The sequence below is a fragment of the Malaya genurostris genome, chromosome 2 (genome assembly GCF_030247185.1).
Source record: "Malaya genurostris strain Urasoe2022 chromosome 2, Malgen_1.1, whole genome shotgun sequence".
Classification (NCBI taxonomy): Eukaryota; Metazoa; Arthropoda; class Insecta; order Diptera; family Culicidae; genus Malaya; species Malaya genurostris.
The window spans coordinates 38,568,688-38,582,937 of record NC_080571.1 but is presented as its reverse complement, the minus strand read 5'-3'; the positions used below and the strand labels follow the sequence as shown (position 1 = coordinate 38,582,937).

Sequence of the window (14,250 nt, the reverse complement as noted above, 5' to 3'; positions counted from 1 at the left end):
GTTTAGAGAAAACGGAATCGATCCAACTGACTTCTTGTGTTCCGTCTAAGGGCCACAGCATCTGGAAACAAGTTGAAAATTTAACACATTCCACTCAGGTTGGCTACCAGCGAATAAAACACCAATCAAAAACGATGGGCCAAACATAAAGCAAACACCCATTCGACCCACATTTCAAGGAGCGAGCCTCGCAATAGCCAAAGGTCAAACCACGTGGAGGCAACCCACTCCATCTAATTGATTCGACAAGGGATCAATTTTATTGTGTCGTTCAGCATACATACTCTCACACACACACATGCACGCACTCACCCACGAGTAGCTTCCCGTGCAGCTCACGTTTCACGACACTCGGACATCCGGGATACGGGGTAACCGACCGACTGGTCCGGGACAGGCAGCAGTTTCCTGCAGGCTATCTCGGTCGGTCGGTCGGTCGCTGGAGCACTGGAACGAGTCCTCAATCCCTCAAAAATATCGCAGCTGAACAGCACTTTCGAACCCATAATCGTAACCATCATATAACACGACGACCGGCGGTCGGAATCAGCCCGACAGAGACCGATTGAAGAGTGTGAGACTGAAGCGAGGAAGAAAAAAGGATTCCTCTTATTCGGTCATCATCATCATCAAATAAGCTCGCTTTCAGAGCTTTCACATTTGGTGAGTGGGTTTTATTTACTTTTTACCCTCTGGTTTCTTCACTACATTATTTTTTCTTTCTTCTTCCATTTCTGTTTAGCGAAGTGACGTGAGGGATGTTTTTTTCACATTTGCTGTGTTTCGCCCCACCCCCCATTCTCCCCTAAAGCTGCACGTTTTAGTTTTTATGGGTTGGATTCACACGGCGACAGCGGAATGCGAAATGTTTATGGGTGATTTGGAAAAGTATGCCGAAAGGATAAAATGTGCGTTTTGTGCGAGCCTAACGCGATTTTGGCCGAAGGACCAAACTGTTTGTGTGCTGGTATGCCCCCACCTCCCGGTTGGTCGTAATTGAAACGTGCCAACGCCGAGAAATTTGCGACTAACAATAATGAATTTTATTATAATGCACGCACAGTTATTATAATCATTTTAATAAAAGCAACGAGCATTTTTTTTTGCCCTAAATTTTGTCGAGAAAAGCATCTCGAATACTTTTGTTGTTCAACTTGGAATCGATTGAGAATTTTATAAAAGCAGATTTTAGTTCAAATTTTATTTCAAGTTATTTTAAAGATTCGTATTCTTACAAGACATTGAGTACGTAGTAACAATTAGAGATGGTCCGGAAAGCAATCAATTGTTGCACGTTCGCATAGCCAATTTCTCTACAAAGAAGATCGTTTGCGTCATCCTGCTGCTGGTCGTTTGCAAGTGGCCAACGATGGGGAACGTTATATAAAGCCATTCCTTCTAATGGCTCCAAATGTTATTTAAAGAACTATTAAGATTATTTTTTCGGTAGTGAAAATCTATTTTTGATTAGCTTTGTGTACTTTTCCGCCGTGCAAAATTCGCACTAAATGAATGCGAATAAATCCAACATTTGAGTGCTTTGCGTTCGAAAAAAATGCCCCGAACAGTGTTCAATATCGTGAGAATTCCACAATTTGATCCTTCTGAATGCCAGAAATAAATCCCATACAACATTTCGATAGATTCTTTCACTGAAATATGCAAATCTGAAATAAAGTAATCGACAAAAAAAATCTGTAAATCTTTTGTTTGGTAGAAAATATTTGTCGCTAATAAAACGATCTTTAGATTAAATGCACCGTTACAATTCTGGAAGCGAAGCAGTAGAAGCGATTATCATTTTCATTATTATTGAGGTCCTCCAGTTAAGTCTGTGACATTACTCACCGACCGTTTTTCGCTAAACGAAGCTAATTGAAATCTTTGAACAAAGGTACATAACAAAATCTAATGTTTCGAGCGTTTGCTCACTTTCAAGGTTTTTGTTTTGTGTTCAGATTTACGTTTACGTTTACGCGTTTACAAGCCTCTCTTAGCTCTACAATCACTACAACCTCTACGAAAATTCTTGATCTATTTAAAAAAATATTTTTCTATATAATTCATTTTAAAGCTTTCAAAGATTTTGAACATCCATACACTTTCTACGCTCTTCAAACTTTTAAAGCTACTTAAGCATTTTAAGCTTTATAGTTTTAACAGTTTCCACAGGTTTTCAAGCTTCAACAGCTTTGAGAGCTTGCACAGGTGTTCAAAATTCTACAACTTTTCTAACTTTCACGGGTTTTTAAGTTTATACATCATCTAATGTTTTTCCAGCATTTAGAAGATTTTTAAGAGCATTCTAGTCTTTTGAAACTTTCAGAAGCTTTCTACAAGTTTTTAGGACCTTTTCGGAAGCTTTTAAGGGGCTTTCAAGATGCTTTTAAAAATCCTCTTAGAAACTGTGGCTTATTGAAAAGCTGTTCAGAAGCACTTTAGGATTTTTTGAAGTGCTCCTCAATGCTTTTTATGTACTTTCAGAAGCTTTTGAAGAGCTTTTAGAAGCTTTTGAAGTATTTTTGGAGTTTTTCAAGCGCTTTCAGAAGCTTTTTAAGATATTAGAAGATTTTGAAATTTTTAGAAGCTTTCGATGCTTTTAGAACCTTTTGAAGCGTTCAGAAGCCCTTTTAGAATCTTTGAAGCGTTTTTAGAAACGTTTGAAGCGCTTTTCAAATCTTTAAAGTACTGTTCGAATATTTTCGGGCGCTTTCAGAAGCGCTCTTAGAAGCTTCTGAAACTTTTTGAAACTATTAAAACTTTCGGAAGCTATTAAAACATTCAGAAGTTTTTAAAAGATTTTAGAAGATTTTGAAACATTTCGAAGTTGTTGAACTTTTTGAGCATCTTCAAAATTTTAGACGTTTTTACAGCGCTTTTTAAATGCTTCAAATTTAGATGTTCTTGAAACTTATAAAAGTTTTTTAAGTTTTTGGAGCTTTCTGATGCTTTTGAATCGATTTTTTGGAGCTATCAAGTGGTTTCAGGATATTTTGAAGCGCTTTCAAAAGCTTTTGGGGTGCTTTTAGAAACTTTTGAAACTATCAGAATCTTATGAAGCTTTCCGAAGATTTTTAAAGTTTTAAATTGTTAAAACTTTTAAAAGCTTCAACAGCTTTTTTAAAGAAGAAACTTCAGAAGCTTCTTAGGCTTTTAGAAGCTGTTGAAGATTTTAGGGGCTTTAGGAGCCCTTGAAGGTTTTGAAGCTTTTGTAGCCCTTTCGGAGCACTTTTAGAAACTTTTGAAACCTTTAATGTACTGTTTAAAGCTTTTAGAAGCTTTCAAAGCTCTGGCCCATCCCAAAATCAAAAACGTATAATTTTTTAGAATGTCTCAGACATGTGTTACAGAAATAACAAGACAGTAAACGTAATGAAATGTAATACAATATCAATTCCAGTGGAAATGTTTAAAGTGTATGTTAAAAACAGCCGTAAAAGGCACACCGAAAATTAGGTACATAAGCAATCTTCAGTAACATTTTAGTTTTTATCTTTGGGCCCCTCCCGAAATGAAATCCTGGGTACGGGCCAGTTTCGAAGTGCTCTTGAAAGCTTTTAAAGCGCTTCTGGAAACTTTGAAGTCGCATTTAGAGACTTTAGAAACGTTTTAAGAAGCTTTTGAAACACTTTTAAAAGTTTGAGAGGAACTAGTAAAAGCTTTTGGAAGCCATCAAAGCTTTCGGAAGCTATTAAAACTTTCAGAAGCTTTTGAAACTTTTAGGAAATTTGATACTTTTCGAGGATGTTAAAATTTTAGAGCATTTTGAAGCTTCTAGACGCGTTTGAAGCTCTTTTTGAAGACTTTGAAGCTTTTAGATGCTTTTGAAGTTTTTAGAAGATTTCAAAGTTTTCAGAAGCTTTGAAAACTTTTAGAAGATTTGGAATGTTTTAAACTATTGAAATTTTTAGAAGCTTCAGGTAGATTTTAGAAACTTCAAAAGCTTCTGAAGCTTTAAGAACCTTTTGCATTTTGCATTTAGAAGCTGTAGAAAATTTTAGGAGCTATAGAAGCCTTTGATAGTTTTCTAAGCATTTGAAACTTAGATGTTTTTGAAACTTTTAGAAGCTTTTAAAAGCTTATGAAACTTTAAAAGCTTATGTAGTTTCCAGAAGCTTTCAGAACTTTTTGAAGCTTCTAGAAGATTTGAAATTTTAAACTATTGAAAATTTTAGAAGCTTTTGAAGATTCGAGAAGCTTTAAAAGCTCTTGAAGCTTTTGAAACTATTTTAGTACCTTTTGAAGCTTTTGGAAGCTTATGAAGTTTTTGTATGTTTTTGATACGTTCAGAAGCTGTTCAAGTATTTCGGGGACTTTTAAGTAACTTATTCAAAGCATTTTAAAATCATATTAGAAGCTTTTGAAAAGATTTTACAGGTTTTTCAAACTGTTTTACAAGTTTTTGAACCAACGCTGTTCAAGATTTTAGGAGTTTTAGAAATTATTGAAGGTTTTGAAGCTTTTGAAACTTAGAGGTTTTTGAAACTTTTAAAAGCTTTTAGAAGCTTATGAAGCTTTTAGAAGATTTTTAAGCTTTTAAACTGTTGAAAATTTTAGTAGCTTTTCAAGCTTTTGAAGATTTTAGTAGCTCTTGAAGTTTTTGAAACTATTGAAAGTTTCAGTAGCTTCTGAAGCTTTTAGAAGCTTATGCTTATAGCTGTTAGAGTGCTTTTGACGTACTCTAAGAGCGCTTTCAGAAGCTTTCGAAGCACTTTTAGAAGCTTTTGAAGCGGTTCTAAAAGCTTTTCAAGTAGTTTCATAGTACTATGAAGCATTTTCAGAAGCTTTTCGGACTTTTAGAAATTTTTGAATCTCTCAGAAGCACTCGAAACTTAACTAAAAGCTTAGCTCTTATAACCTTTTTAGATTTCATGAAACTTAGCTAAAAGTTTAGCTCTTATGACCTTTTTAGATTTTCTAGTTTCCTCAAATTTCAAGCTTTGGTAAGCTTTCCAATCATTTGTAGTTACTCAAATTTTTCTAGCTTTGTAAACTTTCGAATGTTTTAGACTTTTTAGAGTTAAAAGATTTTTTTCAAATTATTCAATCGCTTAAATTTTTCAGGCCCTTAGGTGTTTTTATGATATTAACCCTTATGCTAAAAATAAAAACCTACGCCAAATTTTCAAACATTTCTAACCGTTTGCAAGCTTTCCAATTCTTGAATTTTTCGCAAAATTAAAGCTTCTTAATCTTCTGAGCATTTCAATGTTTCTAAGATTTTAGAAACTTTTGAAACTTTTTGATGACCGTTTTTTTTAACTTTTGAAGCTTTTAGATGCTTTTAAAGCTTTTAGATGCTTTTAAAACTTTTAGATGCTTTTAAAGCTTTTAGATGCTTTTAAAGCTTTTAGATGCTTTTAAAGTTTTTAGATGCTTTTACAGTTTTTAGAAAGTTCTAAAGCTTTTAGAATCTCTTGAAGCATTTATAAGCTTTGGAAGATTTTAAATGCTTTTGAAGCTTTTAGATGATTCAAATGCTTGCATTTTCTAAAAAATTATAGCTTCTTAATCTTCTAAGCATTTCAATGTTTCTGGGATTGTAGAAGCTTTTACAAGCTTTCGAAACTTTTAGCATCTTTTGAAAAAAGCAAAGCTATTAAAAGCCTTTGAAACTGTTATAATTTTATGAAGCTTTTAGAAGCTTATGAAGCTTATGAAACTTTTAGAACTTTTTAAAGCTCTATAGCTTTGCTTTTAGAAGCTTATAGAAGCATTTAAAGCTTTTAAAAGCTTATGAATCTTGTGTAAAGCTGTTGAAGCTTTTAGAAGCTTTTGAAGCTTTTAAGACCTTGTAGAAGCTTTTGAAGATTATAGAAGTTGTTGAAGATTTTAGAGGATTATGAAGCTTTTAGAAGCTTTTGAAACTTTATGATGCGTTTGAAGCTTTTAGAAGTTTTTGAAGCTTTTAGATGCTTTTAAAGCTTTTAGGAGGTTTTAAAGCTTTTAGAAGGATTTGAAGCTTCTAGAAGGTTTTAAAGCTTTTATAATCTCTTGAAGCTTTTAGAATTTGTTCAAGATTTTTGGAGCTTTTATAAGCTTTTGAAGATTTTGAATGCTTTTGAAGCTTTTAGATGTTTTTGATGATTAAAATGCTTGCATTTTCTAAGAAATTATAGCTTTTTAATCTTCTAAGCATTTCAATGTTTCTGAGCTTTTAGAAGCTTTTACAAACTTTTGAAACTTTTAGCATCTTTTAAAGCTTTTAGAAAGATTTGAAGCTATTAAAAGCCTTTGAAGCTGTTATAATTTTATGTAGCTTATAAAACTTTTAGAAATTTTTGATGCTTCGATAGCTTTTAGAAGCTTTTAGAAGCATTTAAAGCTTTTAAAAGCTTATGAATCTTGTGTAAAGCTGTTGAAGCTTTCATAAGCTTTTGAAGCTTTTAAGACCTTGTAGAAGCTTTTGAAGCTTTTAGAAGTTGTTTTTTTTTTTTTTTCAATAGTATAATATATATTTTCAGGCACACTGCTTAAGCTCTAAGATGCCAAGGGTATTTCCTAATCTTAATTAACGACTAACTTAAAACTAGAATAATATCATTAGATTATGTCGTCTAGAATTTTTGGAAAAAGCTTTTAGCTGGCGTTCGGCAGTGGTCGGTGAATTGAATATTGCATGACTTCCAGTTGGTGCTATCTATGGCCGCTTCCTTTCAGTTCGTGTGGGTCCGCGGGAAACACCCCCAGGCTACGAAGGCCCGGCGGGTGGCCCGCATGCTGGTCATCGACTGGAGCGTAGGACCGTAGGCGGTGATGGTGATGTTACGAAGAGATGAAAAAATAAAAAAAGTAAATATTGTGGAAACCGAGGTAAATAGGGGGTATGGAAACAAAATGTCTGAAAACTACAGAGATCTAATTAGTTGCCATCGAGATGGTGAAGAGACGGGGGAAGGGGTAACGAAAAGTTAGTGACAAAAAAAGATCTTGTTAGTTCCAATGAAGATGGTGGACAGGGACGGTGATCGAGAGAATCGGGCGGATGTTAGTGTCGAACCTGTAGGTGGAGATTATACTTTCTGAGCGAGGTATAACAGATTACACTTGGATATTAATGTGTTTGAGGTACTGGTATATAAGAAGCATATAAGAGATATCCCGACTAGCCAACACATCTCGGACCGGAACTTCAGGTGGTCTACCTCGGGCCCTTAGGGAGTCCTTTAATAAAGACCTGGCGTCACGATACTCCGTACACGTCCATACGACATGCTCGATGTCCTGATAACCGTCACCACAAGCGCAGAGACCGCTCTCCACGACTCCAATACGCCGGAGGTGCGCGTTGAAGGTGTAATGGTTTGACATGAGCCGAGACATCACACGAATGAAGTCACGACTCACGTTCATCCCCCTGAACCAAGGTTTCGTCGATACCCTAGGGATAATGGAATGCAGCCATCGTCCCAGTTCGCCATTGCTCCATGAAGTTTGCCAACTTTCGAGAGTTTTCTGACGAGAGATACTGAAAAATTCATTGAAGCAGATTGGTCTTTCGTAAATATCACCTTCTAATGCGCCCACCTTAGCCAATGAGTCTGCCTTTTCATTGCCCGGAATGGAACAATGCGAAGGGACCCAGACTAACGATATTAAATAAGACCGTTCAGATAAAGTTCTCAAATGTTCCCGTATTTTCCCCAGGAAATATGGGGGATACTTTCCTGACTTCATTGCCCGGAGAGCTTCTATTGAGCTTAGACTGTCCGTGACAATGAAGTAATGGTCTTTGGGCAAGGTTTCAATGATCTCGAGGGTGTACTGAATAGCAGCTAATTCTGCGACGTAGACTGAAGCCGGATCACTGAGTTTGTACGAAGCGGTGATGTTCTGATTGAAGATTCCGAAGCCTGTGGACCTGTTGATGTTTGATCCGTCAGTGTAAAACATCTTTTCACAGTTGACTGTTCTAAATTTATTATAAAAAATATTTGGGGCCACTTGAGGGCGCACGTGGTCCGGAATTCCACGAATTTCTTCTCTCATGGATGTGTCGAAAAACACAGTAGAATTTGTAGTATCCAAGAAATGAGCACGGTTGGAAACAAACGAAGAAGGATTAATATTCTGAGCCATGTAATCAAAATACAAGGACATAAAACTAGTCTGAGAATTGAGCTCGACAAGCCTTTCGAAGTTTTCAATCACCATCGGATTTAAGATATCGCATCGGATTAGCAATCGATATGAGAGATCCCAGAATCGGGTTTTCAACGGTAAGACGCCCGCGAGCACTTCGAGACTCATCGTATGAGTCGACTGCAAGCAACCTAAGGCAATACGCAAACAACGATACTGAATTCTTTCCAGTTTAATGAAATGGGTGTTCGCGGCAGATCGGAAGCAGAAGCATCCATATTCCATTACGGACAATATCGTTGTTTGGTACAGCCTGATCAGGTCTCCTGGGTTTGCACCCCACCAAGTTCCGGTTATTGTGCGAAGAAAATTGATTCTCTGCTGGCATTTTTGTTTCAGATATCTAATGTGACATCCCCAGGTGCCTTTGGAGTCGAACCAGACCCCGAGATATTTAAATGTGAAGACCTGAGCTATGGTTCCACCCCCTAGTTGAAGCTGTAGTTGTGCTGGTTCTCGCTTTCTTGAAAATACGACCAGCTCAGTTTTCTCCGTAGAGAACTCGATACCCATTTGAAGAGCCCATGTCGACAAGTTGTCGAGGGTATCTTGTAATGGTCCTTGGAGATCGGCAGCTTTGGGTCCTATAATGGACACAACGCTGTCGTCGGCAAGTTGTCTTAGCGTGCAAGATGTGTTGATACATTCATCAATGTTGTTTACGTAAAAGTTATATAAAAGGGGGCTTAAGCATGAGCCCTGAGGAAGACCCATGTAACTGAATCGTATTGTCGACAAATCACCATGTGCAAAATACATGTGTTTCTCGGACAATAGATTATGTAAAAAGGTATTCAAAACCGGCGAAAGACCATGCTGGTGCAGCTTCTTAGATAGGATATTTATAGAAACTGAATCAAAAGCCCCCTTGATATCTAGAAATACTGATGCCATTTGTTCTTTACGAGCAAATGCCATTTGAATTTCGGTTGAGAGCAACGCAAGACAATCGTTCGTTCCTTTACCCCTGCGGAAGCCGAATTGTGTATCTGAAAGTAAACCATTAGTCTCGACCCAATTGTCTAGACGGAAGAGAATCATTTTTTCGAACAACTTCCGGATACAGGAAAGCATAGCAATCGGCCGATACGAATTGTGATCGGAGGCTGGTTTCCCAGGTTTTTGAATGGCGATAACTCTCACTTGTCTCCAGTCGTGTGGAACAATATTACCCTCGAGGAACTTGTTAAACAAATTCAGCAAGCGCCTTTTGGCAGAGTCAGGAAGCTTTTTCAACAAGTTGAATTTAATTCTGTCTAACCCCGGGGCCTTATTGTTACACGACAAGAGCGCAAGTGAGAACTCTACCATCGAAAACGGTGTTTCGTTTGTATTCGAAGTCGCGGCGCGGGATATCTTCTGTTCCGGAACAGAATCAGGACATACTTTTTTAGCGAAATCGAATATCCAGCGGTTAGAATATTCCTCGCTTTCTTTCGTTGTGTTTTGGTTGCGCATTCGTCGGGCTGTGTTCCAAAGAGTGCTCATCGATGTTTCTTTTGTTAATCCGTCAACAAACCGTCGCCAGTAACCTAGTTTCTTTGCTTTAACTAAGTTCTTCATTTGCTTATCTAGCGCTGCGTAATTTCTATAATTATCAGGTGTTCCATATTTTCTGAACTTTTTGAATGCTAAAGATCTTTCCGCGTTCAGTGATGAGCACTCTTTGTCCCACCACGGGTTGGGAGGACGAATGTTAGTATTCGCGCCGGGTATACGTTTCGTCTGAGCTTGAATCGCAGTGTCGAGAATCAAGCCAGCCATAAACGTATACTCTTCCTCCGGAGGAAGTTCTTGTGTTGTTTCTAGTTTCTCAGATATCGATATTGCGTAGCATTTCCAATCAATATTTCGTGTGAGGTCATACAAAACATTGATTGTTTCCGATGGTCTTAATCCGCTGGCGATTGAAATTACGATAGGCAGATGATCGCTACCGTGGGGATCAGGGATTACCTTCCACGTGCAATCCAACCGTAGCGATGTCGAGCAGAGGGATAAGTCCAGCGCACTTGGTCTTGCTGGTGGTGCGGGAATTCGTGTCATTTCTCCCGTATTCAAGATTGTCATATTGAAGTTGTCGCAAATATCATGGATCATAGCTGATCTGTTATCATCATGAAGACAACCCCATCCCGTACCGTGTGAGTTAAAGTCTCCTAAAACTAACGTCGGTGCGGGAAGAAGTTGCATGATACTGCTGAGCCAGTGGTACCCAACTGAGGCTCTAGGGGGAATATAGATGGAAGCAATACAAAGGTCCTTGCCTTTAATTGTGACATGACATGCGGCAACTTCAATACCTGATATCGAGGGGAGGTTAATTCGAAAGAAGGAATAGCACTTTTTGATCCCCAAAAGTACTCCTCCGTAGGGATTATCTCGATCCAGGCGAATAATGTTAAAATCGTGGAAGTTTAGTGATACATCAGAAGTTAACCAAGTTTCGCACAATGCAAATGCGTCACATTTCAGATTATTTACTAAGTATTTAAAAGGATCTATTTTCGGGATGATACTTCTACAGTTCCACTGTAAAACAGTGATCGAATCCTTGACCTCGTTCGAAAAATTAGCCATCGAAGGAAACGATTGCTGAGAGGAGGGGCCATTTTGCAGTCAGCTGCATCAAAAACATTTTAACTTTTGGCAGGAAAGTCATCAAAATACCTTTTAGGGGGTCAGAAATGTTGAAGACGGAAAATATAAAGTCCACAATGTCACTGAATTTTACAAGTCCAGCACTTGATGTGTTTTCTGGTTCCTTGGGGACTTTCGGGGTTTTGGGTGTCCCCGGAAGTGTTGGATATTCTTTCTCCGATTTCAAGTCTCCGGAACTAGGAGCTTTTGGCTTCTTCTTTTCGTTTTTTTTACCAACACTTCCTTCTGCTGTTACTTTTGGAGGGCCTTCAAGAGATATCTTCGAACCCTTTCTAGGGAGTTTAGGAGATGATATATTTTTCCTCTTCCTAAAACTACGAGGGACAGTTGAAGATGTACCTTCTTGAGGATCGTCAGAGTCGCAATCGTCCGCAGACAAACAGGTGTAGGGGTTCTGTTCAGGTGGTGTGGCGATTTTCAGCATTTCTGCGAACGAGCGGTTTGATCGTTGCTTGAGAGATCGTTTCAAATGATCTCCACGCAATTTATACGCAGAACATGCTGTGAGGTCATGCGGGGCCGCCCCACAGTAAAGACACTTTTCAATGTCTCTGTCGCAAACGCCATCCGCATGACTCTCTCCACACTTCGAGCAGCGGGGCCGATTTCCACAATGGGAAGCTGTGTGTCCTAGTTGTTGACAACTAGTGCAATTCATTACCCGTGGTACGAAAAGTCGTACAGGTAGACGAACCCTGGCCAGGAGAACGAATTTCGGCAAAGCCGAGCCGGAGAAGGTCACCCGATACGAGTCCGAGTGGGGATAAGACTTTGTCCCATCCGCGGCGATCGATACTGAATGCAAACGTTTGCAGTCCAGTATCTTGACATTCTTAAGCAAGGGATCTTTAAAACATCCGACCCCATGTTTGAGAATGTCCTCGCATGTCAGACTTGGATCCGTGATCACTCCGTCTATCTCGACTTCGCGAGCTGGTATATAAACGCGGTAGTCCCGCGTAAAGTGATCGTTTCGAGCGATCTCATTAGCATGTTTCAGACTGGTCAACGAGACCCTGAGCTTATCGGGACGAATTTTTGAAATAAATTTCAATGTTGTATATTTCGACTCCAAGTCTTTAGATATTTTCAAAATATTAAGCGGTTTATTCTTCTCTTTGGTCCGAAAATAAACCACATAAAGGCCGGCCGAGGGTGAAGGCTCTTCGGGATACTGTTTAACCCGGTGAGTCTTACTATTTGGGGCAGATTTAAAATCTGTTTCCATTTTATCTTCGGGGGGCAGGGGAGAATTTAATGGACTTGCCATAGCGCGGTTGAGGTTCCGCGCAAATTATAGGGGGAGTCAAAATATAAGACGATAAAGGGACACGAAGGGAAAAAATATTATACTTAGCTAATGATCCGTAGCAACTCGGCCGCTGAGGCCAAGCGTTAGTTACAACGACCTCCGAGAATAAATATGCACACAGCACCGGTTCACGGCACCACACTAAACGTCGGTTCACTGTTCTTATTGTTTTAACACAATAGCACCCGGCACTGTCTAACGGTATTTATTGTTTATACTGTATTGATCTACTGCACAAGCTCACGAACAAAAGATCTGATATTAAATGACCTTGAAACGGATTAGAATGGATTAACGCACAGCTGCTCTAATGCAAACTACCATCCGATCGATACGACGGTCACGAAAGGAATGAATGTTTTAGAAGTTGTTGAAGATTTTAGAGGATTATGAAGCTTTTAGAAGCTTTTGAAACTTTTTTATGCGTTTGAAGTTTTTAGAAGCTTTTAAAGCTTTTGGAAGTTTTTGAAACTTTTGAAGCTTTTAGATGCCTTTAAAGCTTTTAGAAGGTTTTAAATCTTTTAGGAGGTTTTAAAGCTTATAGAATCTCTTGGAGCTTTCAGAATCAGTTGAAAATTTTAGAAGCTTTGGAAGCTTTTATAAGCATTTGAAAATTTCAAATGCTTTTGAAGCTTTTAGATGTTTTTGATGATTCCAATTCTTGCAATTCTTTAGAAATTTTAGCTTCTTAATCTTCTAAGCATTTCAATGTTTCTGAGCTTTTAGAAGTTTTTACAAACTTTTGAAACTTTTAGCATCTTTTGAAGCTTTCAGAAAGATTTGAAGCTATTAAAAGCCTTTGAAGCTGTTATAATTTTATGAAGCTTTTAGAAACTTATGAAGCTTATGAAACTTTTAGACATTTTTGAAGCTTTCGGACGCTTTTAAAGCTTCTATAGCTTTGATTTTAGAAGTTTATAAAAGAAAGCTTATGAATTTTGTGGAAGCTGTTGAAACTTTTAAAAGCTTTTGAAGCTTTTAGGACCTTGTAGAAGCTTTTGAAGCTTTTAGAAGTTGTTGAAGCTTTTAGAAGTTTATTAAGCTTATGGAAGCAAGCTAGTTCAAACTTTTGAAATCACTTTTTGCATCATTTTTAAATTTTCGAACGCCTTTAAGATGGACACTCTATGGAAAATTGGAGTTCAAACTCCGAAAAATACCGCGGATAAGACTTTTGTAAAACCAGCATCGGAAGACGCTCAATATGTCCGGTACTTGGATTTTTGTTTATTTAAAAACACGATTTTTCTAACTTTTACGAATATTTCAAACGGAATCTTTTTCTTGGCTTGAATAGACTTCTACCCACAAGCTTACGCAAGATATATGATATATAGATTATATATTTAGATTTATATATGATTTTACTGATCTGAGAGATTAGACCATAAAAATATTTTATTTTTAGAATGCGCTTGTTTCGAGTTTACATGATTTTCAAAATGAGCTGATCAAGAATTAAACATTTCGTGTATATAAAATGTTAAAGATCATACACCGTAGAAAATCATACACCGTTCCAATGGGGGGAACCGAATAATAATTGATAATTACCGGAGGATTTGGAACGAGCAGTTTTAGCTTTAGAACACTTTTAGACGAAGTAGTATCTTGAAATAAGCTGATTAAAAACCACTGCAACAGGCGATCCATCCAACAAAGTACTGAAACTGGATAAGAATAATACCTTCATCTTATCGTGACGCACCATAAATTTCATTGCCCGACGTTTTTTACTTTTTCGGATATCAGGAACCTGCCAGGATGAAAATGATGATGGAAAAAGATACGTTGGTTACTGGCAGTTTCCTTTTTCTTCTTCCTTGCCCTATTTATCAGAATGTGAATCGGTAGATTTTTTTTTCTCACAACCCGAAATAAATTGATTTATTCAGATCGAGCGCACAGAAGAAGAAAAAAAAACCATGACCCAGCACGAACGAACCGTCCCAATGAGCTTAACCTGTTCGGGTGAACCCTTAATAATAAGCACCGAGGAAGGCCCATAATGATTAATATTGCCTGCCGACCAGCAGACGGGAACGGGAAAACACTTCTTGGCAGCGTCAATTCGGGACGCAGCACAGGCCATAGATCGATATCCGGAACCCGATTCATTTCCATTTTTTTTTCGG

The 14,250-nt window shown here is 38.0% G+C and overlaps 1 protein-coding gene across 2 annotated transcripts in view; it reads right to left on the bottom strand.

Moving 5' to 3' along the window:
• Nucleotides 1-14,250, bottom strand: part of LOC131432843 (neuroligin-1) — a 780,452-nt gene that overhangs the window by 708,860 nt on the left and 57,342 nt on the right. The gene's annotated exons all lie outside the window — the stretch shown is intronic.